The sequence below is a fragment of the Triturus cristatus genome, chromosome 3_2 (assembly GCF_964204655.1).
Source record: "Triturus cristatus chromosome 3_2, aTriCri1.1, whole genome shotgun sequence".
Lineage (NCBI taxonomy): Eukaryota > Metazoa > Chordata > Amphibia > Caudata > Salamandridae > Triturus > Triturus cristatus.
Genome location: NC_140584.1, coordinates 655765430 through 655790921, shown reverse-complemented (window position 1 = coordinate 655790921; position 25492 = coordinate 655765430). Strand labels below are relative to the sequence as shown.

General features: G+C 42.0%; 1 protein-coding gene and 1 long non-coding RNA gene across 17 annotated transcripts in view; one reads left to right on the top strand and one right to left on the bottom strand.

Annotated features, from left to right (window-relative positions):
• MAP2 (microtubule associated protein 2) overlaps positions 1-25492 on the top strand; it is a 1132493-nt gene that overhangs the window by 1098861 nt on the left and 8140 nt on the right. The window lies entirely within an intron of this gene.
• Positions 1-25492, bottom strand: part of LOC146857899 (uncharacterized) — a 278408-nt gene that overhangs the window by 251684 nt on the left and 1232 nt on the right. The window lies entirely within an intron of this gene.

Genomic DNA, 25492 nt, shown 5'->3' with positions numbered 1-25492 from the left:
TCTGTGAATACGAAAATGGTAGTAAGTTTAGGATTTTGTCTTAAGTTAGTTCTGTGAATCGGGCCCTATGACAATTGGAGTCCCGGTACATCATAAGACTGAGAACCAAGGTCTTAATAATGATGAATTATTATATACACTTATGAGGTGCAAGAATGGATCAAAAAATGCAAAGAAAAATTAAGAAAGCAGAAACTAAAAATGTGGATTTTCCATCCAAGCTATGATCAATGACCTAATGGTACTACACCATAAAAATGAAAACAATGGTTGATATAAGTACAATGTAAATACAAAATTAATAATGTAAAAGCAAATCAAATTATGCAATTATCAAATGTACGTACATCAAAGTTGACACTAAGTCTGTAAATTGAACAAGACACGAATCATTCGAAAGAATCATGTGATATTTAAATGCAATGTAAAACTGTAAAGCGTTAAGAATTGTAACATGAACTTAAATTTAAAATTTCAATTGTTTAAACTTCAACTCCCATAGTGCCGCATTATGGGCAGATATGGGAGTGGTATATATATGTGTGATGTAACAAAACTCACTAACCATGAGCAAGGCCCTGTGAGGCCGAAACGCGTAGGTGAAAGAGATCAGCTCTGACTTAATAAATAAGTCAACCAAAGGAATTCTGAGTGCGGCACAAATTTGTTTAAAAGAGAATTAATTTGGGCTATTGGTTCGGCCTCGTGTCAGCACCCGCTGCAGCACATTGATAACCACATTGTTTTTCAATATATATATATATATATATATATATATATATATATATATATATATATATATATATATATATATATATATATATATATATATATATATATATATATTTTCGCTTCGCTTGCACCAGTGTCTCGCACTCTCGAACGGGTGCTGTGAGGCGGGGGGTGCTCCCGCCAAATATCTACGCTTCACGTCTCCCCTTCTTTTAGAAAAGACACAGCACTCGCGGGGTAGAGTCAAGGATTTATTTACGACTCACAGCGCTAAAAACCAGACGCGTTTCGGGTATGCCTTTCTCAATGGTTTACAGGCACCACGGAAGCCGCCATATTTATGTCACATTGCCACATCTCACGTGCAACAACAGCAACGAGGGACTAACATGTCCCCGTAATCACTAGCGCCATATTGTAATGGTTTATACATAAATGTAGCATTTGTATACCACAGGTGCTTAATGTTAACAGCGACTTGGTTTAGACGAATATAATTATAGACAATCAATATTATTATCACGTCCATGATGGGCTATCATTCAGTGTCTATAAATTTCTGTTTAACCCAATTTATCTATGGCAACATAATAAAAGGACCAATTTACATCAGTTATTATCCCAATGCCATATTAGAGAGTGTCTATACAACCCCATCAGCTAGTGTATATCAACAGACATTCTAGCGGATTTAAACATCAATGTTCTCATTTATGCTTACATATATTCTGGGAAACAATTCCAAATTAATTCCGCCTGTATGGGCCAAGTCCTCCAAGTCATCAGCGTTCACATTAGAGATCAAAATCATATACATGATGAAAGAAGGAATTAAAGGAAAGAAACTCTAGATAATCAAATGCTAAAAATATGTTGTACAATATATTCATATTACCTCAATTCATTAAAACAATTCATTAGAACAGTGCAGTTTATGTTTATTGTAGCTCGGTCAGTGGATTAAAGAGAGTAAGGAGCCCCTTACCCTAGATGTACGGTAAGTTCCTCATTAGTGTTGAGCCCACCAGGGGTCTTAGTACCCAGATCTATAATATATCTCGACTCTAGCCTCCTCAATCTTGTGATTCTATCCCCTCCTCTTATGTTAGCCGACACTTGATCTATTGCAAAAAACGTTAATAAGTCACTATTGCAGTTATGATATGTTTGAAAATGTCTAGCTACGGGATATGTCACATCTCGATTTTTTATTGCTCTTGTGTGTTCAAGGATGCAGATTTTCGTTTGATGGATAGTGCTGCCAATGTATCTTAAACCGCATGGGCACACAAGGCAGTAAACTGTGTAAGGGGTACTGCAGGTCAAGAATGTCCTAATGTATCTGGGCTTGTGGGTTCCAATGGCCTCATATGTGAGGACCTTTTTGGAGTTTTTGCAAGATTTACATTTTCCACATGGGTAAAAGCCATGTGGTGCCTCACCAAATGGTTTGGGGACTTTGCGTAGAAAATGGCTCTTGGTTAGAGTATCCCTAAATGCCCTAGCTCTTCTGAATGTAAGCATGGGTTGTCTAGGTATATCCGTCCCAATGATGGGATCATTTCTCAATAAGTTCAAATTTTTCTTCATCATGGCCCTTAACTCTCCTGACCCACTGGAGAAAGTTGTTATCATCCTGAACTGTTCTTCAGTCTCTACTATGTTTTTAGGTTTTAAGAGTTCATCCCTGGATTTCAACTGCACTTTTGCAAGAGATTCACGCAGTACTTGTTCGTTATATCCTCGTGCTTTGAATCTCCCTATGCTCTCTTCTGCATTTGATAAAAAGTCAACCTCATTGGTACAATTTCTTTTAATCCTGAGGAGTTCTCCATAGGGAATACTTAATATCAATCTAGAAGGATGACTACTTGTAGAGTGAAGAACTGAATTCCCAGCCGTGGACTTGCGAAACAAGCGTGTGTTGATCTTGTCCGCATCAATAAAGACTTCTAAATCAAGAAAATTTACACTGACCGGGCTTATTTCAACTGTGAATTGAAGGTTGTGTTCATTATCATTCAGTAACTTTACGAACTGCAAAGCTGATTCCTGTGACCCTCTCCACACTATGAAGAGGTCATCTATGTACCTGTACCAGGCTACTATTTTTTGTGTCCATTCCTCATTGGCGGACATCCAGGCCACCTGCTCCTCCCACCAGCCCACGAAGAGATTCGCGTAGCTGGGGGCGAAGCAGGTGCCCATAGCTGTACCTGTTAGTTGTTTATAGTGTTGGTCCTGGTATAGGAAAATATTATTTTCTAGGCAGAAGGTAAGAAATTCTACCAGCATTAAATTATGCTTGGTGAATTTCGCCGAGCGGGTGTCCAAAAAGGACTTCACAGTTCTGATGCCATCACTATGCAAGATATTTGTATATAAGCTGGCTATGTCCATAACCAGCATGCAATCGCCAGTACGCCAATTTATCTGTTCCACATGACTCAAAAAATCTTTCGTAACTCTAACGTAACTACGTAGGTTTTTCACAAAATCATTCAAGAAGTAGTCAATATACACAGACATATGCTCAAGAAGACAACCCTGTGAGCTCACTATTGGTCTACCTGGCGGCTTGTTTTTATCTTTATGAACTTTAGGTAAATGGTAAAAACTTGGAGTTATCGGATTCAGACATCTTAAATACAAATATTCCTCCGTTTCCACCAACCCTAGTTCATACCATTTCTTCAATAATTGATGACACTTTGTGATGCTTTCTAGATAGATTTTTTTATTAATTTTCTCATAGCAACAAGGGTCAGATAGTTGTCGTAGTGCCTCCTCATTATATGCCTCATAAGTTTGGAGCACTATATTACCCCCCTTGTCCGAAGGTTTCACAATGATGCTGGTATCTTTTTTGATGTTTTCTATTGCCAGGATTTGTTCTTCGGTCAAATTCGATTTGTTGTCCATAAGTCTCGTTCGCCGTTTCATAAGTTCCTTAGACACTATTTCTACAAACGTATCAATATTGTCATTGGGCATCTGGGGTAGGAAAGTTGATGCAGGTTTAAACGGGCTTCCACCTCCAACTTGCTCTATTCCTGATAGTGCCGAGACATCATATGTCCTCACATCTTCATTCTCCATGCCCAAGTCTTTCAGAGTCTGCAACGCTGGTAAATCCCGTCCTGTTATAATATCCGTTTGTTGTTCTACTCTGCTCGTTGGTGTTCCTTTTTTTGGTCTTAGTTTGTAGAATTTGTGTAGTTTTAACTTCCTGGCAAACAAACAAATCAATGCGCGTCTGTGTATACTCTAGATTTTTTCGTGGACAGAAAGATAGTCCCAACTTAAGAACTGCTTCTTCGTTATCTGTGAGCTTTTTAGGGGTCAAATTGATAATAGTGAGGTTATCAACCTTGTCATGGCTTATTTCCGTTTGTTGTAACGTTTGCTCCGAGTTGCGGGTGGTGAGAATTTGCTTTTTGCGCCACTCGCCTCCCCTCCTCGTTGGCCGCCTCTTCGGACAAGGGGGGTAATATAGTGCTCCAAACTTATGAGGCATATAATGAGGAGGCACTACGACAACTATCGGACCCTTGTTGCTATGAGAAAATTGATAAAAAAATCTATCTAGAAAGCATCACAAAGTGTCATCAATTATTGAAGAAATGGTATGAACTAGGGTTGGTGGAAACGGAGGAATATTTGTATTTAAGATGTCTGAATCCGATAACTCCAAGTTTTTACCATTTACCTAAAGTTCATAAAGATAAAAACAAGCCGCCAGGTAGACCAATAGTGAGCTCACAGGGTAGTCTTCTTGAGCATATGTCTGTGTATATTGACTACTTCTTGAATGATTTTGTGAAAAACCTACGTAGTTACGTTAGAGATACGAAAGATTTTTTGAGTCATGTGGAACAGATAAATTGGCGTACTGGCGATTGCATGCTGGTTATGGACATAGCCAGCTTATATACAAATATCTTGCATAGTGATGGCATCAGAGCTGTGAAGTCCTTTTTGGACACCCGCTCGGCGAAATTCACCAAGCATAATTTAATGCTGGTAGAATTTCTTACCTTCTGCCTAGAAAATAATATTTTCCTATACCAGGACCAACACTATAAACAACTAACAGGTACAGCTATGGGCACCTGCTTCGCCCCCAGCTACGCGAATCTCTTCGTGGGCTGGTGGGAGGAGCAGGTGGCCTGGATGTCCGCCAATGAGGAATGGACACAAAAAATAGTAGCCTGGTACAGGTACATAGATGACATCTTCATAGTGTGGAGAGGGTCACAGGAATCAGCTTTGCAGTTCGTAAAGTTACTGAATGATAATGAACACAACCTTCAATTCACAGTTGAAATAAGCCCGGTCAGTGTAAATTTTCTTGATTTAGAAGTCTTTATTGATGCGGACAAGATCAACACACGCTTGTTTCGCAAGTCCACGGCTGGGAATTCAGTTCTTCACTCTACAAGTAGTCATCCTTCTAGATTGATATTAAGTATTCCCTATGGAGAACTCCTCAGGATTAAAAGAAATTGTACCAATGAGGTTGACTTTTTATCAAATTCAGAAGAGAGCATAGGGAGATTCAAAGCACGAGGATATAACGAACAAGTACTGCGTGAATCTCTTGCAAAAGTGCAGTTGAAATCCAGGGATGAACTCTTAAAACCTAAAAGCATAGTAGAGACTGAAGAACAGTTCAGGATGATAACAACTTTCTCCAGAGGGTCAGGAGAGTTAAGGACCATGATGAAGAAAAATTGGAACTTATTGAGAAATGATCCCATCACTGGGACGGATATACTTAGACAACCCATGCTTACATTCAGAAGAGCTAGGGCATTTAGGGATACTCTAACCAAGAGCCATTTTCTACGCAAAGTCCCCAAACCATTTGGTGAGGCACCACATGGCTTTTACCCATGTGGAAAATGTAAATCTTGCAAAAACTCCAAAAAGGTCCTCACATATGAGGCCATTGGAACCCACAAGCCCAGATACATTAGGACATTCTTGACCTGCAGTACCCCTTACACAGTTTACTGCCTTGTGTGCCCATGCGGTTTAAGATACATTGGCAGCACTATCCATCAAACGAAAATCCGCATCCTTGAACACACAAGAGCAATAAAAAAATCGAGATGTGACATATCCCGTAGCTAGACATTTTCAAACATATCATAACTGCAATAGTGACTTATTAACGTTTTTTGCAATAGATCAAGTGTCGGCTAACATAAGAGGAGGGGATAGAATCACAAGATTGAGGAGGCTAGAGTCGAGATATATTATAGATCTGGGTACTAAGACCCCTGGTGGGCTCAACACTAATGAGGAACTTACCGTACATCTAGGGTAAGGGGCTCCTTACTCTCTTTAATCCACTGACCGAGCTACAATAAACATAAACTGCACTGTTCTAATGAATTGTTTTAATGAATTGAGGTAATATGAATATATTGTACAACATATTTTTAGCATTTGATTATCTAGAGTTTCTTTCCTTTAATTCCTTCTTTCATCATGTGTATGATTTTGATCTCTAATGTGAACGCTGATGACTTGGAGGACTTGGCCCATACAGGGCGAAATTAATTTGGAATTGTTTCCCAGAATATATGTAAGCATAAATGAGAACATTGATGTTTAAACCCGCTAGAATGTCTGTTGATATACACTAGCTGATGGGGTTGTATAGACACTCTCTAATATGGCATGGGATAATAACTGATGGAAATTGGTCCTTTTATTATGTTGCCATAGATAAATTGGGTTAAACAGAAATTTATAGACACTGAATGATAGCCCATCATGGGCGTGATAATAATATTGATTGTCTATAATTATATTCGTCTAAACCAAGTCGCTGTTAACATTAAGCACCTGTGGTATACAAATGCTACATTATGTATAAACCATTACAATATGGCGCTAGTGATTACGGGGACATGTTAGTCCCTCGTTGCTGTTGTTGCACGTGAGATGTGGCAATGTGACATAAATATGGCGGCTTCCGTGGTGCCTGTAAACCATTGAGAAAGGCATACCCGAAACACGTCTGGTTTTTAGCGCTGTGAGTCGTAAATAAATCCTTGACTCTACCCCGCGAGTGCTGTGTCTTTTCTAAAAGAAGGGGAGACGTGAAGCGTAGATATATATACATATATTTTATCTACTGGCAGTCGCCAGTAGATAGTTATAGTTACAACCTAGTTTCCATAGGAAATCTCAAAATTCTATTTTGAATAACTTTGTCGCCGGTTGACGAATCCTCGCGAATTTTTCAAAACTAGTGGGGCGCTCCGCTCAGCTCCTACCCTGAAAGTCTCGGGGTGATTCGTCAAGTGGGGGCCGAGAAAAAAGGGGGGTCCCAAAACGCGTTTTCCCCATGCATTTTTTTATAGGACCTTTAGACACAGCTACAGCCCGAACGGCTGAACAGAATTACTTGAAATTTGGCAGAGAGGTAGCCATAAAGTCAAGGAAGTGCCTTTAGCAGGTCTGGTGTAAATCTGTTCAGTATTTCCTGAGAAAATAGCATTTAAAAGCATATCAATATCTATACGCGCGCACTGTGCGCGCACCCTGCCGTGCGCAAGCGCAATTCTGATTGGTTGTTAGATGTTGGTAAACATTCGAATCGGTCGAAACCAGGAAGTGTCGGCCGCCATTTTGTCTCTCGCAGTCTGAGGGGTGAAAAACAAAGGTGGAGAACGTGAAAAGGGGGCAGAGTGGACAGTTCCTGACCCCCTAGCCTTGGTCAGGGGGGTCACAGAAGGACCCCCAAGGGAGAAAAAAACTATTTTTATTTTTTTTAAATCGCGATGTGCGCGCACCCTGCGCGCACTGCGAACCATGGGCGCTCGGTGCGCGAAGCGCACCGAGTGCCCACAGAGCGAGCACGGTGCGCGCACGGTGTAAAACCTGAAATAAATAAATAAATAAATACATAACTTAGCATTTAAAAAACCGTACAAATTCACTGAAAAAACCATAGGTTTCACACACGTTATAGTTACGAATTAGCATTTAAAAAACCTTGCAAATTCACTTAAAAAACCATAGGTTTCACACATGTTATAGTTAGCTGGACATTTCAGTCGTAAAAAACCAATGAAATTCCCCCGTTATAGTTACTGCAGGCAAATATAACTCACGCGACCGCAATCGTCTGCTGATGACGTCAGATATTACATCACTGATGACATATGTGTCTTTCTGAAAAATAAATATTTGTAATATATGTATAGCTAAAGATTAATGGAAGAAGACATGGGTAAATAAGTGTCTAAATACAGTGATGTAATATCTGACGTCATCAGCAGAGGATTGCGGTCGCGTGAGTTATAGTTGCCTGCAGTAACAATAACGGGGAAATTTCATTGGTTTTTTACGAGTGAAATTTCCAGCTAACTATAACATGTGTGAAACCTATGGTTTTTTAAGTGAATATATATATATATATACATATATATTCACTGAAAAAACCATAGGTTTCACACACGTTATAGTTAGGAATTAGCATTTAAAAAACCTTGCAAATTCACTTAAAAAACCATAGGTTTCACACATGTTACAGTTAGCTGGACATTTCAGTCGTAAAAAACCAATGAAATTCCACCGTTATAGTTAGTTCAGATAACTATAACTCGCACGCCCGCAATCCTGCTCATGACGTCACATATTACATCACTCATGACATGGTCAGTGGCATCACTCATGACATCACTGATGACATCATCCTTGTGATAGAGTGGCGGTCGCGCGAGTTATAGTTATCTGAACTAACTATAACGGTGGAATTTCATTGGTTTTTTACGAGTGAAATATCCACCTAACTATAACATGTGTGAAACCTATGGTTTTTTAAGTGAATTTGCAAGGTTTTTTAAATGCTAATTCCTAACTATAACGTGTGTGAAACCTATGGTTTTTTCAGTGAATTTGTACGTTTTTTTAAATGCTAAGTTATGTATGTATTATTTTTTTTTATATATTTACTTTTCAATAAACTACGTATTAAATGGGTTTTTTTTTAATGGATTTTCACCGTGCGCGCTCCCTCGCGTTTGAAAAAAAATTAAATTAAATGTTTTTTTCTGCCTTCGGGGTCCTTCAGGGACCCCCTGACAAAGGCTAGGGGGTCAGGAACTCTCTACCCTGTCCCCTTTTCACGTTCGCCACCTTCCTTTTCCACTCTCGCACTGAAAACAAACAAAATGGCGGCCGACACTTCCTGATTTCGACCGATTCGAACGTTGACTGACATGTAACAACCAATCAGAATTACGCTCACGCACGTTAGGGTGCGCGCACGGTGCGCGGCTATAGATATGTATTTGCTTTTAAATGCAATTTTCTCAGGAACTACTGAACAGATTGACTCCATATATGCAAAAGGCACATCCCTGACCTGAGGACTACCTCTCTGCCAAATTTCAAGTAATTCTGTTCAGCCGTTCGGGCTGTACCTTCGACTAAAGGCCCTATGGGAAAATGCATGGGGAAAACGCGTTTTGGGACCCCCCTTTTTTCTCGGCCCCTGCTTGACGAATCCCCCCGAGACTTTCAGGGTAGGAGCTGAGCAGAGCGCCCCATTAGTTTTGAAAATTTCGCGAAGTTTCGTCAACCGGCGCCAAAAGTTATTCAAAATAGAATTTTGAGATTTCCTATGGAAACACGGTCCTAACTATAACTATCTACTGGCGACCGCCAGTAGATAATATATATATATACATATATCTCAAAGAAAAGTAACATTTATTCCTCTTAAGAAAGTCACAGCACGAGCACCTTAACTGTGAACAGCGTGTTTTAGTTGAGCAGCATAACTAGTTAGTTATTTTACCTAGTGGCGGTCACCACTTGGTGGTTATAGTTAGGTCTGCTTTTCCACAGAAAGATAGTTTTCTGGTTTGCTAATAACTTTGACCCTATTTGATAAATCTTCACAAAACTTTCCAACCAAAAAGTTTATCCACCTCATCTCATTCCTGGAAAGTGGTGGGGTATTCTGTCAAGAGGGGGTCAGAGGAAAAAGGGGTGGGCCCAAAACGCAAAATCCACATGCATTTTCAATAGATTTGTATAAGACGGGCCACAGCAAAAACTGCTGAACGGAATGACACCAAATTTGGCAGGAAGCTAGGTCTTGGTCCACAAATTGTGCTTTTTTGTGATTTGGTGTAAATCCATTCAGTAGTTTATGAGAAATTTAGGGTTACAATAATTGTATAATTTGCCAGTTGAGGCCACAAGAGACTCTTGTGGGAGTGCCAGTTTAAAAATAGAGTGTTTTGATTGGCCCAAGGAGCTTTATTTCCTTTGGGCCATCTCACTCCCGAAGGACTCAGACTCCAGTGAGAGCAAGCACTCTGATTGGCTGCCAGCAATATAAGAAAAATTCTGGCACCTATTACAGGACTCGAGGACTTAGTAACCTGTCCTGAAGTTATACAAAAATCAGGATATATGGTGGTAGGGATATCCTGACCCCATAATCCTCATGGGAGGGATCAAGAGGGACCCAGCCGAGCCAAAAAGACAAAACCAGCAAAAAAATTAAGTACTCTAGTGGGAATTGAAAGAAAATGGTGGCCAGGCTGCATTTATTTACTGTATGCCCGGGCACCTACAAAGCCCCTGTCCCCTAACCATTAGAGGCCCCAGGGAGCTCATCCCCGGTGCTGAGCTTATAAGGTATGGGTAGAGGGGATTACAGCCCCCTCCCTGAGCTATCTGAGCCCTGGGGAGCCCATATCCGGGGCCAAAATCATTAAAGAAGGGGAGGGAGGCACACAACTCCCTTCCCCAAGCAGCCCCATGGAGCCCAATCCCAGGGCAGAAATTTGGTATAATGGGGAGGGGCCCATCCGCCCTGAGCCTCTATATGCCCCAGGAAGCCTAACACCTGGGGCCGGCTCTGAAGCTATGTCCTGGAAAGCCCCCCCTCAAGATATAGTAGTTTTGGGCAGATAAACTTGTGTTCTTGCTTGGTGGGAGCATTTACAAACTCCTGCTAAGCGGGAGCAAACACCAAGTCTGCTCCCAGCTGGCAGGACCTTCATAAATGCTGGGAGCGGACTTTTGCAGATTAAAATAAACAGCATTAGGAGCTGCTCCCTGCAGGCAGGAGCAGTGCCGGCTTGTGCTGTATGCGGGGAGCTGTCTAGGGCTGTAAGGGCATTGAGACTCCCCCCACATCCCTCAAGGACACTATAGTGGGTGCCCTGGTTGGGCACCAGGGCACCCACCTTTACATTTGAGGGCCTTGGACCGGGGAGTGGGGCCCCTTGCCCCCTCCCCCTAATATATGATGCTAGGCCCCAGGGGATGGGGTGCCGCATGCCAAATTGGCCCAAGGATGGGGGCAGTGTGCCACCCTTCCCCCTATTAAATGACACTGGGCCCGAGGCCAAAATTTGCCTGGGGAGGATGGCCATGCACGCCCCCTTCCTCTTAATTCAAAAGAGTGGCCCTGAGGGATGGGGTCCCCAGGCCCTAACAACTTCTTGGGAAGGGGCGTCATGCAGCCCCCATCCCCTTTATTTAACTCAGTGGCCTTGATGAATGGGGTCCTCGGGCTGATAACAGCTCAGGGTGGGGCACTGCCAGCCCCATCCCTTTACGAAAAATACACAGTCCTGGGGGATTGGGTCCCCAAGGCCTAAAGAGGTTCAGGAGGGGGCCCCCCCCTCCCTTTTAATTAAAAAACAACGGCCCGGGGGATGGGATCCCCAAGGCCAGACCCTATGGGCAACCCTTCGGCCACGCTCAGTGTGGGGTTGGCTGTATGGATGCATGTATGTTTGCGCAGTGTGGGTTTGGCTGTATGGAGGGGGGTTTGGCAAGCCCTGCACCCTGATCCCCGCTGTGCACCGCCTTTGGGTTCCATTTACATATGATAATTAAGTATTACTCTACATTAAAAAAGAATCTAGAAATTCACTGAAAAAAACAAAGGTTGAAGTAACGTTCTAGTTTGGTGTTATAAAAAGATCTGTTTTTGTTTTTTTAAAAATCTTGGAAATTCACTGAAAAATACGAAGGTTAAAGTAGCATTAAAGTTAAGTGAATTTGCCATTAACAACATTAACGTTTTTAACAAAAATAAATAGAAATTCACCAGTTATTGTTAGCAGCACTAACTATAACATGCGCCCCCACTTTGCACTGCTTATGACCTCACATATGACATCACTCATGACGTGTTCTATGACATCATTTATTACATCACTGATGACAACTCAAATGACATTACTGATTCTACCTTCTACCCCAGAGACCCCATCCCCCAAGCCCAAACTATGAATGGTGGGTGCTGGGGGCTTGTGAGGGGGCACAGCCCTAGCCGGCTCCCTGCATACAGCAGAAGCTGGAATTGCTCCTGCCCGTAGGGAGCATTTCCTAATGTTGCTACCTCCAGGCGGGAGCAATCTTATGCCCTGGCTGCTTTACTGCTGGGAGCGGACTTGGTGATTGCTCCTGCCAACCAAGAGCAAACACAGGTTTTCCTGCCCGACCCGGTGCGGGCAGATGAACCAGTCGCATCTGAGCCATCCCCATGTACCATTAATGGCTCAGGGAGGAGGGCTGTGCACCCCCCCCTTCAAGTAATCGGCCCCAGGGTGGCACCCGGGGCCTTTTCAGGCTTAAGGAGGGGAGCTGCAATGGTCCCCCTCCCCATTTTCTTTAATGTTGGCCCTAGTAGTGGGCTCCCAAAGGCCTCTCTAAGCACAGGGAGGGGACCGCACAGCACCCCTCTCCATAAAAAGCAATTTCGGCCCCAGGGGTGGGCCCCCCGGGGCCTCTCAAAGCTTGGGGAAGGGGGTCCACCCCGCCTCCCTCCCCATATAAACACATTTCGGCTCCGGTGGCTTGGGGAGAGGGCCACGCTGTCCCCACCCCATTTTCACAAAATTCGGCAGCAGGAGTGGGCTCCCCGAGCATCTGGAGGCTCGGGAATGGGGGCCACACAACCCTCCTCCCCTTTATTAAATCAGCCTTGGAAATAGGCTCCCTCAGGCATAAATGTGACCCGGCTGCTATGCCGGTTTTCGAGTGATCTGACAAGCGGGGGCTGAGAAAAAAGGGGGTCCCAAAATACAAAATCCCCATGTATTTTCCATGCATTTCTTTATGAAGCTCTACCGCAAAAACTGTTGAACGGAATTACACCAAATTTGGCAGGAAGCTAGATCTTTGTCCGTATATTGTGATTGTAGTTTTTGAGTGTAAATCTGTGTAGTGCTCAAGTCCACTCAGTTCAGATGATGTAAGGAGGTTTTATTGAAGATGATACAAGATCACAGGAAGATTAGAGCAAGACCAGAGGGAGACCATAAGTAGATCAGATAAAGACCCCAACAGGAGCAGCCAGCAGGCAGCTCAGCCCAGTCAACTGTCATTACTCTCTGCAGATTCCCAACATTCTGACAGCATCATCATATTAACATTCCACTAGTGGTAGAATGGCATTGCATTAGCATAAGCAGGATATAACAATCTGTATAGTCATTGTTGAGTAATTAAGGTTTAAATATAATTGTATATATGAAAGTTTGGGTCCGGAAGAGTCTCGCAGGAGCGCCCGTTTAAGAATAGAGTGTTCTGATTGGTTCAGGGAGCTTTTTCTTTTTGGGCCATCTCACACCCACAAGAGTCAGACTTCCTTAAGAGCGAGCACTCTTATTGGCTGGCAGCAACATGAGTAAAATGTTGTTGGCAGTCATTACAGGACTTGGGGCTTAGTCCTGTGTCCTGAATTAAAAATATATATATATATATATAATGGGGCAGGGTAGGGATACCCTGCCCACCTAGGCCCCTGGGGCAGACCCAGAGGATGCCCCTCGCCCCTCCCCCGGACCTCAACTGAAAAAAACAATCAATAGATTTTGCCACAATGCCGTGTGACTCCAGCGAGATATGCAGCAAAATAAATTTTTAAAAAATTACGGTCGGGCCGCCTTATTTTATTAAGGGGAGGGGGGGCATGCAGCCCCCCATCTCAAGCTGGTATCAGCCCCAGGAGGCCCCCCTTGCCAAACAGCTTTTAGCACTGGGGACCTCATTCCCCAGGGCCCATTTTAATTGTTATGGGGAGGAAGGGGCCAATCCCCTCCCCAAGCCATTCTTAGCCCATGGACCCCCTCCCAGAGCCCAATTCAGCACAGGGGATCCCATCCTTTGAGGCCAAAAGTATTTTTTAAGGGGAAGGGGCCAAGCAGCACACCTCCATGAGCCTCTAAAAGGCCCTGGGGACCCCGTCCTCCAGGGCCGTAAATTTAAAAAAAGGGAGGAGGGCAACATGGTACCCCCTCCCTGAACCTTTATTGGCCTAGGGACCCCAGGGCCAGTTCACATGCTGTGTCCCAGGAAGCTTACCGGGGACACAGTGGTTTCCCTGCCGGCACCAGCATGGAGAAACGTGTTTTCTCCCATCTCCCATCAGGCAATTCTCCTGCCCAAAGGGAGCTCAAAGTCTGCTCCCAGCGGGCGGACCTTTTAAAATGCTCTTCCCAGCTCGGAGGACATTTGTATTCTGTTTCCCGACCCGCACTGATGCGGGCTAGGAAACAGAACAACAGATTGCTCCCGCCCTGAAGGAGCAGCATAAACATCTGCTCTCTGCAGACGCAAGCAATGCCATCTCCAAAACCAAGCGGGGAGCTGGCAGGGGCTACGAGGACCCTGGGTCTCCCCTGGCTGTCTCCAACATGTGCTTGGTGGGTGCCCCAGGTGGGCACAGGAGCACCCACTATTGAATGATGCGGGCCCCGGTGGATGATGACCCCAGGGCCAAAATAGGCTTAAGGAGGGGGGGCATCCCTCCTCCTTAAAAACAAAAAAGGAAAAAAAAGAACAGATCTGGATGATGGGATGCGCGAAGGCTCAGAAGACTCAGGGAGGGGGCCCCTTTTAAAACAAAAATATGGCTCTAGGTGATAAGAGTCCCCAGCGCCTGAGAAGGTCGGGGAAGGGAGACTGCACCGCCCCTCCCTCATATTTTCATTTTGGTGTCATTCATGAGGTACCCTGGGCCTAATTTGTCTCAGAGAGGGGGGCCGCTCACCCCCTCCCTTTATTTTTTACTCGACCCCAGGGATGGGTTCACTGGGGCCTAAAAAAGCTTAGGGGGGCCACATTGCCCCCTTCTCCATTTAAAAAAAGACAGCCTCAGAAATGGAGTCACCGAGGCCTGAGAAGGCTCGGAGAAAGGGCTGCGCGGCCCCCAGGCCTGGGGACGGCATCCCTGGGGCCCTATAAGGCTCGAGAAGGAAGGCTGTGTGGCCTTCTCTCCTTTTTTTTATTTGGTGCCAGGGGGCTTATCTTTTTTATTGCATTTGAACCCTGAGGATGAGGTCCCCGGGCCTTTTAAAGATTGGGGAAGAAGGCCTCCCCTTTTTATTGGAACTGGCCACAAGGATGGTCTGAAAGGGGACTGCAGGCCCCCTTCCATAATTATGTATGCTTTGCCCCACGGGATGGGGCCTTTGGGGCCTTTATGTTAAACCAATGCCGCACATGTCAAAGGCTGGTTAGAAGTCTGCTGGGGTTTTGGTCACTAGGCCTGGCGGCAGGCCAATATCCCAATGCGCAAGGCCAAAGGCTGTATTCAGCATGGGGTTGGATGCCTGCGGGGAGTTGGAAGTAGGGCCTGGCTGCAAGACAGGCCCTGCAGCTAACGCCATGCATAACTTAAGGACATGCGTAAAATTGGGCTGGCTGCCTGCGAGTGGCTATCTGTGGAGAAGGTTGAATCAAGGGCCTGGCTGCAAGCCAGCCCAGCAACAAACCCCACGCTGTGCGCCAAGAAAGGCTGTGCACAGTGTGGGGTTGGCTGCCTCCAGGGAGATTGGCCACGTGGGGTTGGCTGCCTGTGGGGGGTTTGCCAAAGGTTAAAGTAACGCTATAGTTAAGTGAATAGGTTAGTGACAATATTAACGCTTTGAACTCTTAAAAAACACAGAAATTCACCAGTTAACTATAATCTGTATCCTCGCCATGCTCTGCTTATGAGCTCACATATTACATCACTCATGACATGTTGTATGGCATTATTTATGACAACCTGATGACATCTTAAATGTCATATTTGGTGACATCACTAATGATGTCATCCAAGCTTCTTTTGTGCACATTATTCTATAAACTATTATGGCATTAGAGGCCTGAAAGTAAGTACAAAATAGCTCAAAATAATATGAAGCATTATTAATGCCATCACATATATAACTCCTTTTGGTGTAAAAAGCATGTGTCATATATAACATTGACCCTATAACATACACTTCAAGGGCGGCCAAGTTCACATTAATAATCAACCACAGATAGGTGGGTAACCCCTACTGCACACAGTGTTCACTCTGTATACAAGTGTTCAGAGAAAACCAAGTTCCTGAAGATACTCGTCTGTTCCAAAATGAATGCCCTACTATAGACAGCTTTTATCTGTATCAAACCTCTTGCAGTCACCGAACCTACATTGAGACATGAAGTTGATATGAGTAGGGAAGTGGGTACTATAAACTGTGTTAACTCTATGGAGAGAGTTTACTCTACACCACACTGTTTGCAGACAGTGAAAATCTCCTGGGAAATACACCACAGAGTATTAAAAGGTATCTAGCAAGAACATTGTAGACTCTATGCAACACTTTGTCAAAAAAGACACTATTTGCTTAAAATAGCCAAGATCCGAAGGTGCCAAAGACCATACTACCTGTAGCCTTCATATGGTGGTGAAAACTTTAGATAGCTCATCTTCTGAAGCAATGGATGCACATGTACATAAGTTAGTACCTGGTGCACACAGTCTTCTGTGTTAAGTAAAAATTGTCATGTTGTCATGCTGAGACAATTTTGTTCAATAACTCAAGTCGGCTTACAATACTTAGTATCTATTATGTAGAATCTTTGCTCTGTTAGAAACCTTTTCAGTAGAACCAAAAACCCTGTGTGGAATATACTGGTCACAAGTCATTAACTGTCATCTGCACAGAGTTACTCTTTAGTTCAAGGATTCATAATGTGATCAGTACATCTACAAAACGATGATGCATTAGAAGCACGTTTGTAAAGACTTACACCCATCAGCTGGACACAGGCTGTACAAAATACGTAGAAAATAAATATTGTAGTTACCCATCACTGTGCAAACTATCAAATAAAGTAACACAGTCAGTGGATGATGTCATCAGTGATGTCATCAAGTATGTGATTTGAGATGTCATCAGTGATGTCATGAATGATGCTATAGAACATGTCGTGGGTGATGTAATATGTACGGTAATAAGCAATACATGGCAGGGGCACAAGTTATAGTTCGCTCAGCTAAGTATAACTGGTACATTTCTGTGTTTTTTAAAGTTAGAAACCTTAATGTTGTCTCTGACATATTCACCTAACTATAATGTTACTTTAACTATTGGTTCTTTCAGTGAATATATATATATATATATTTATATATATATATATCTCACGGGCGGGTGCCGTTGTCGTGACAATGGCAAGTCACGAATAAATAGTATTCACCAATTTTCCTCGGGAATTTTACAACGCACTCCTCGGACTTCAAGTACTTCAATTCGTTTTATTATTAATTCGCAGGCAGACCGGTTTCGGTAAACACGCCTTTCTCAATGCCTTTGCGTGTGTGAGACACAATGTCCCCGTTTAAATTGAGAATGTGCACCTTCCCATTGGTTCAGAAGGTCATGGCAAGCGTTGACGGACAAAATCATTACACAAGGTGGTTACCATGTCCGCCATGTCAGCATGCACTATTCTTCAGTCTCTAAGTGAGTATAGCCGCTTGTTTGTATTGTCCTGAGTCCCTTAGTAGAGACAAACAAGCAGTTTAACATGCTTTGATCCACTTGCCATGCGGGAGCTGATTGAAGTCGATTCCTCGCCCTGCCGTGTAACACTCCACAAACGGGTGAAGTCCGAGTAGTGCGTTGTAAAATTCCAGAGGGAAATTGGTGAATACTATTTATTCGTGACTTGCCACTGTCACGACAACGGCACCCGCCCGTGAGATATTCAGGAAGTGAGTGGCAATTGGTGGAGTATGTTTGTATAACTTCCCAGAACCGCCACCACTCACAAGCGAAGTGATGTCTTCAACACTGAGTTGCCTTTTACTACAAAAAAGGAGGATTCCAGTTACCAAACGGGAACCTGTGGATTCACCCGTTTGTGGAGTGTTACACGGCAGGGCGAGGAATCGACTTCAATCAGCCCCCGCATGGCAAGTGTATATAAATATGTATATATATGTATATAAATATATACATATATATATATTCACTAAAACAAACAAAGGTTAAAGTGACATTATAGTTAGATGTTTAAATAAAACTAAAACTAATATTTTAAAACAAAAAAACACTGAAATTTACCACATGTACTTCACTGAGTTAACTATAACTTGTGCCCCCGCTATGCACTGCATATGACCTCACGTTACATCACTCATGATGTGTTGAATCACTGCAAGGATCCAGCATGAGGTACAAAAATGTGTTTTTTTATTTACTATCCCCCAGGGGGTGCAGTTGGTCCTCTTCTGAATGCCCGGGTGTCCTTACCCAGCCCCCTTTTATGTTTGATTTACAGGTTCATAACATGGAGTCCTCTTATCCTATAATGCCACTGCAACATTTTGGTTCTAGTTGCAACCAGCAAATCAGATTGTTTGATCCCACAAGACTGGAAAGGTTGATAGGAGAAAACGTTTTCTCGGTCAATCAGAGACCCTTATTTTTTAAATTCACAGTATTGTGTGCCATCTGCAGGCCAACCGTCCAGATACAATTATTTATTGAATAATGATCATTTCAGTTGATTTTGAAACCTCAATATATGTTATAAATTGCCATTCTGGTGGTATAGGTTCTAAGTTCACTTCAGGCACCGAGTACCTTTTTGTCTGTGGCACTACAATACAAATATAACATATGCACAAACATTATTGCCCTGTGTTTCATTCTGTGTGATTGGTCTTCTTTTTCAGCATCCCTATACCAATGGTAACTGCTTTTGTGCGCTGATAATTTAAGTATCCTGTACATTGTCCACATTAACCGCTGTCTCTTTAATACAATTTTCTAAAAGTGGCATTTTCAAAATAGTAATTTAAAATCCGACTTCACCATTTAAGAGTATTACAGTTACAATGATTGGAAGAAGTATGTCGCTAGCTGTTCCCAAACTGAATTTAGCACTTACTAAATATAATGAGGTGATCCAGTGGTTGTCTATAGGAGGCCAGCCTTGCCACAGTGAAAATAAAATTATCACTGCCAGGACATGTAAAACTTTAACTATACATGTCCTACTTTTTACATACCATGCACTCTGCCCTATCAATATTTGAGGCCTACCTTAGAACTTGTAAGTATTCAAAAGGAAGGGTTAGGCCTAGCAAAAAGTTTATTTTGCAGGTTGAAATGGCAGTTCTAAATCTGCGCACATTGGCAAGCCTGAGACATGTTGTACAGTGCTACTTTAGTGGGTGGCACAATCAGTGCTGCAGCCCACTAGTAGCATTTAAAGGCACTGGGTGTTTGTAGTACAACATACTGGGGATATATATGTAAATTAAATATACCAATCGGGTGTATACCAATTTCACTATGTTTGTAAGGGAGAGTACGAGTACTTTACCACTGAATAGCAGAAGTATAGTTTTCTGAGTTCGAAAGCCAATAAAAACGGGTTCAGCAAGAGTAGAGTAGTAAAGGCAAAACTCAGGGGGAAGACCACACAGAAGATGGTCATTTCCAACAGCCAGGGACGGCACTAAACAGCCACATGTGCCCAGCCCCACAGTGCAAGGCCATCTGCAGTGCACTGTGGGGATGCCACCATAATTTAACCCCTCAAGGACTACTGACATTATTTTGTAATGCAAATGTCGAAAAAACTACTTAATAGATTAACAAAAAACCAAACAAAGGCCTACATCTTAAAAAAGTTCTACATTTATGACAAGTTTGGAGTAGTTATTTGCAGTTTTTGTTGTAGCAGTGAACAATGTTTCCTGTGGGAGCACTTAAAATGCTTATTTGTCCCCCAATTTATTCTTTTTTCGCTGGATGGAGCTACATGAAAATTGATGTGCCAAAACCTAGTCATCAGCAATGGTTAACTTCAAGGGCGAACAACGCAAACAAGGAGATGATGGACGGAGCGCTTTTCAGACACTCACTCCCAGCAACAGATCTGGGTTGAATCCATAATCAGTCTTTAGCTCACTTCGCCACCCCAGTTCAGACCCAGCTATATGCAAATCAGCCATGACCCCGTGCCTCATGGGAACAGTCCAGCCTGAATTGCCAAGCCAAGTCTTTCCTAGACCAGAAACAAGCATCCTGGGACCGGTTCCGGGGTAATACCCCTCATCAACCAGGCTAGCTTGAATCCAGAGGCAAAGTGAGGGAGGGACCCACATCTAGGCATACCCTGGCAACTTAGGGCGAACAGACTGATTTGCATATAGCTGTGTCTGAACTGGGGTGGTGAAGTGAGCTAAAGAACGATAATGAATTCAACCTAGATCTGTGACTGTCTCCTTGTGTTTGTAACCATAATAGCCACAGGTTATTATAAAAGATATAATATACACACGTTTTTGCTTTATTGCACAAAATCAGTGGTTTCCAATTCTGTATTTTAAAGGGATATGAGGTTATTTTCCAGAAAAGACATCATTCCTGTACAAAATGGATTGTATCCTGCATGAGACCAGTCACAGTCTGATTTCCTTCCAACACCTAATTAGTCTACAAGCATGACAGTGAATTTAGTTCTTGGCAGCCCTACACCACTCTGCTAAGCGTCTCCTTTATTTAAGTAACATCCATTTCATGAAATGTCTCACTTCTACAGGCAGAAAGTATTTACGAAATAAAGCATATTTTACAACAATCCTACCTTATTAACCACTTATTTTTTAGTTTTTCTTTCTTTTTGTACAGACAACACAACCACATTGTCCAATATTTCCTTTCCTGTCCTTTGTATAAGTATTTCCCTATTTGAAACAAATACCTTTTTCAAGCATTAGCATTAACATAAACATTCTGAATAGAAACTATATAATGGGTAACATAGTACGAAGGTCAAAAATGACAATAACAAATTACTGAGCATTCAGCCTTGGGGCTTATTAAGTCATGAACTCTTAAATTGGCCAGTTAGGATTCTTCTGGTCACTACCTTCTCCCAAGTACAACAAAAGAGCTTATTTACAAGCCCCTTGCCCCGCTTGTGCGTCACTTGTAATATGGGAAAAAGTGGCATACCGGCGGCACAAGAGTCTTGTAAATAAGCCCCAAATCTGTATCTTTGTGTTTTATTTTGTCTGTGCGTGCATTATGCTTCCAGTGGCAGTGAAGACATCTTCACCGTAAGTCAGTGTTAAACATTTTTATCATTCATAATAAAACTTAACCATGATTTGTTTTCAATTTATATTTTTAGTCAATTGAAGGGTTTTTTGTTTTAATATAGATTTTGAAATCGGTTTATTGTACCCTTTATCTTTTTTTTAACAATGCTGTTTTATAATTTTAGAATTTCAAAGTGAGTATTTTAATTAACACATTTTTGACTATTGCATGCATCCTTTCTTGAATAGGACGGACAGCTTTTCAAATCTACAGCTGTTTCTCTAGTTTTCTTTCTCCCGAAATGATAATTTTCTTCTCTCATGGGTCGAACTGTGGTCACATTGTCCCCAAAGGACCCCTCTGTTTTTTTGTGAACAAGATTATCATATCTTACTAGAGATTCTACAGCCACATAATTGCAGCCGAGCATCTTATTCAGCTTCAGGTACTTTCCGATTCACCCAAACCTCTTAGCCAATCAGGTTTAAAAGCATGTGAATTACGATTTTTAAACTGGTTCCCATATTCTTGAGCAAAAAAGACATATGTTGGTTATCATCCTATTGGCTATGCCCCCAGCCAATATCCACAGAGTTTGGCATGGAACAATCAGAGACTGTCAGACCTGTAGTTCAACTGTTTAACGAAGCCATACAATAATTTTCCAAAGTTCAAAGACATCCAAATATGGTTATTAGTTTTCTTATTAAAGAGCTCTAGTATCCCCCACATGGGTGATATCATGTAGGGGCAGAATTCTCAGACACAGATCTATCATAAAGTCATGCAATGCAGCAAGGCAACCTGCTGCGCTGCTTTGCGTGACCGGGAGATGGCAGAAATGCACTGTGTCTACTAAGATATGACACATTCCTGCTCTCTGCCTGCGCTGCGGCACTGAATGCTGCTTAGCGCCAGCGGAGGCACCGTTGCGCCAATCTTGACATTTCTCCTTGTTACGCATCTGTTGGGAGGGTGTACCAATTGACGCAATCCCAGGTTTACAAAACCTTAGTACATTTAGGATTGCATCAAAATCCATGGGTGGATGCATAGAAACGCCTGCTTTCCATCCATGGAACACCTTCCCAACAAAGAATAACATAAGGCAGCAATTAGCGCTGCCTTGCGTTACTCTGGATGTACTAAGTCATTCAGAACCAAGCAAGGTGGCTTTGCATGGCTTAGTGAATCTCTCTAAGGGGCTTGCATTGACTTGCGTCACCTTGAAAGGGCAACGCAAGCCCTTTATAAATCTGGGCCTCAGTGTTTATGAGTCAGTGAAGAACAAACGATGGAGACAACTACCAATACAATATTTATAGATGGCTGGGTCTTCTCTAGTGTAGCTTGTAAGAAATGGCAGTTTTATTCCGCCTGACATCAGTTATTCCTCAAGTCTAGTGTACAACATATTTTTCCCATTGGCTTCTCCCTAACCCTACTTTTTACAGTAACTTTAAAGAACTTCCTTTATTTGTCTTTTAGAGACAACGCTCCAATAAATAACAAGCATTTGCAATGCAATAGGTCACGCATTAGTGAAAGTTTTAGCGATTGGCGTTGCAGATGATAATGTTGGTTGGATTAATTTTTTTCAAAAAATATCCCAGCAGTAGCATAGTAATAAAAGAAAATTCACAAAGCAAGGAAATAATGTAGTACCACAGGCTGTTACTAGGTGTTCCTGTGGAGTTATAAAGGGACCTCTATTAGCCACATAAGGTATTGCATCCTTTTTTTTTTAGTTAAAGAAAATGTTTATTAAGCATGTAAGGAAATACAACAATGCCTCTTACAATTAATCATCAAAAATTATACAAGCAGAAAATCAATAATGCATATATGCTGGTCATAAAAGTCATAGTTATAGTGAGGGATAAAGAAATGAAAGATTTAATGCATTAAAAGGCATGGACTTATAACTAAAGTGGCACGAGATAAGAAAAACAATAAAGAAAAAGAAAAATATTATACATAATGATAGTCTAAATATAACAGAATTGAGGGAGGTTCAGCAACTTCTTGTACAAAGGGAATGGGAGCAAAAGATTTTTTAGCGCAGTCATAGTTGTAAACGTTTCTTGGCAAGAGACACAGGAAATATTAGAGTTGTGGCCATCCTATGATTATGACAAACAGCATACCACCAAGCGAAATATGAGAGTTTGGAGGAAGTATCCTTCCAGTTTTTTGTAATCTGTTGAAAGGCCACTGCTAGTAATAAGTCAATAATTTGCATTTGAGCTATCTTTGTGTTCCAACCTGTGGACAGGCTACCAAGGAAAATGTTGGTAGGTGAGAGGGGAACGTTGGCATGAAATATGGTATTAATCTGCGACCAGACTTGTTGCCAAAAGTTAACAACACGTGGGCATGGGAATAATAGGTGTTTTAAATCAGCGTGTGCAAGGGAACAAGACCAACAACTATCGATAGTTCCAATATGCATTTTATGTATCGGTTGGTGTTAAGAGAAGTCTATTGTAAATGAAATAAAGAGTTTGTGTAGTATTAGCTGCTCTAGATGATTTTCATCCAAATTTTATTCCAAAATGGAATAGACCATTGTGTACCCAGATCAGATTCCCAGGAAAGCTCCGTATTTGTTTTATCTCTCTCGAAGGGAGGTTGTGAGAGGTGAGAATAAATAGTAGAGGCTTTTGGTGATATTCGGAGGAGATTATATCATGTAGAATCTGCTAGCGAAGGTGGAGAGGTTAAAGGTTTGAACTGAGAACATGCCTCAATATTGCATTTAGGGAAATTGAAAATTTGTGATGAAAGGAAGGACGCAGTTGAAAGAGAGAGCATGCATCTGAAAATGTAAGTAGGGTATATTTATCAAACAGTTGATGAACCCATAGTATACCTTTATCTCTCCACGATTTCCAATTTATTTGTAACGCGTATGTGTTTGTTATGCCATATAAGGTATTGCATCCTTAATGCAATTATAAGGACAAAAATTGCAGTTGGGCATACGTTTCCATTTGTTTTTATTGGAAGTGAGATTTTGGTTAGCTTGAGTTTTAAAAATGCACCATTGTTGTTTATTTAGCTTTATTTCACAAACAAAGCTAAATAAACAACAATGTTGGACTTTTAAAACTGAAGCTAACAATAATGTCACTTCCAATAGTAACAAATGGAAATATATGCTCAGCTGGAATCTTTCTATTTATAATTGCATTATGGGTGCAGTAACTTATGAGGCTAATAGAGACCCCTTTGCAACTCCACAGGGACACCTAGTAACAGTCTGTGGCACCGCACCCTTTACTTGCTTTATGGAATTACTTTTATTTCTTATGCTATTGCTGGGTAATGTTCTATTCTTTGGTTGGTCACACAATGTTTCCTACAATTCAATGAACCCTACAGAGTTTTCTTCTTTTGAAAGATTTAATGTAAGCTTTAGCTATATTTCTAATAAGGAAGGCTTTCTAGAACTGTATGAACCCTTCTGAAAAAAGCAGTACCGTGAATAACTAACAGTTACCTGGATAATGTATTATTTCCAGGCGCTAAAAATGGGTCACTCTGCAATTGCGTTTAGTGCTAATTGTGTTCCTACATTATCACAAGGGAAAAGTGCACCTTTAGAGCAGCCACCATGGTGATGTAATGCAGATTATTAATAACTCCAGCAAATTGATAATCCAAACAAGCATGGGGCAATCACTGAGACCACATGTAACAAGGCCACTCACAGAATGGGGTATACTGCTGGATTCATTAGGCAATGCAGCTTGAATGAAGGACTGGCACAGATGCTACAAAACAAGGGAATTGCTGTAGTCCCTTACTGTGGGACACAAGCAGGAATGGATTTTTGTAAAAGCAATAACTGGACACTGTATTTGAGCCTCATTGACCAAGGCCACTGAATGGAATTTGTATATTTCTAAAAGGATTAACCGACATAACTTTCTGCATTGGGTCTTGTTCCATGGCTTGATTTAGCAAAAAAACAGGACTGGCTCAAAGCGCTTACGTCGCAGATGATGCCCCAAGAAATGTTGGCTGGTATGTAGATCCTACGTGTGCCATTTATTACCACTACTGTTTGTAGTGGAGAAACTGTCTTTGGTGGATATTATGTGGTGAAGCAGGTTGCAATCTGCACAGTTCTGCATGTGCAATATCCTTCCAGTAATACTTGGAAGAGAACTGTGTATACAAAACCCCCAATATAGAGATACTCCTTTTGAAAGTTACCATGGCACGCATGCTGAGGCAGAGTAATGCTATGCTTATGGCACACTGCTTTATACACACATTAAAGTAAAAAAATTGAAATAAAAAGGTCCATGCCAACTAAATGGTAGAAAAATAAAAAGTGGTTAGTGGATTGCTTAAATGAATGCCAGCCACTGGAAATTACT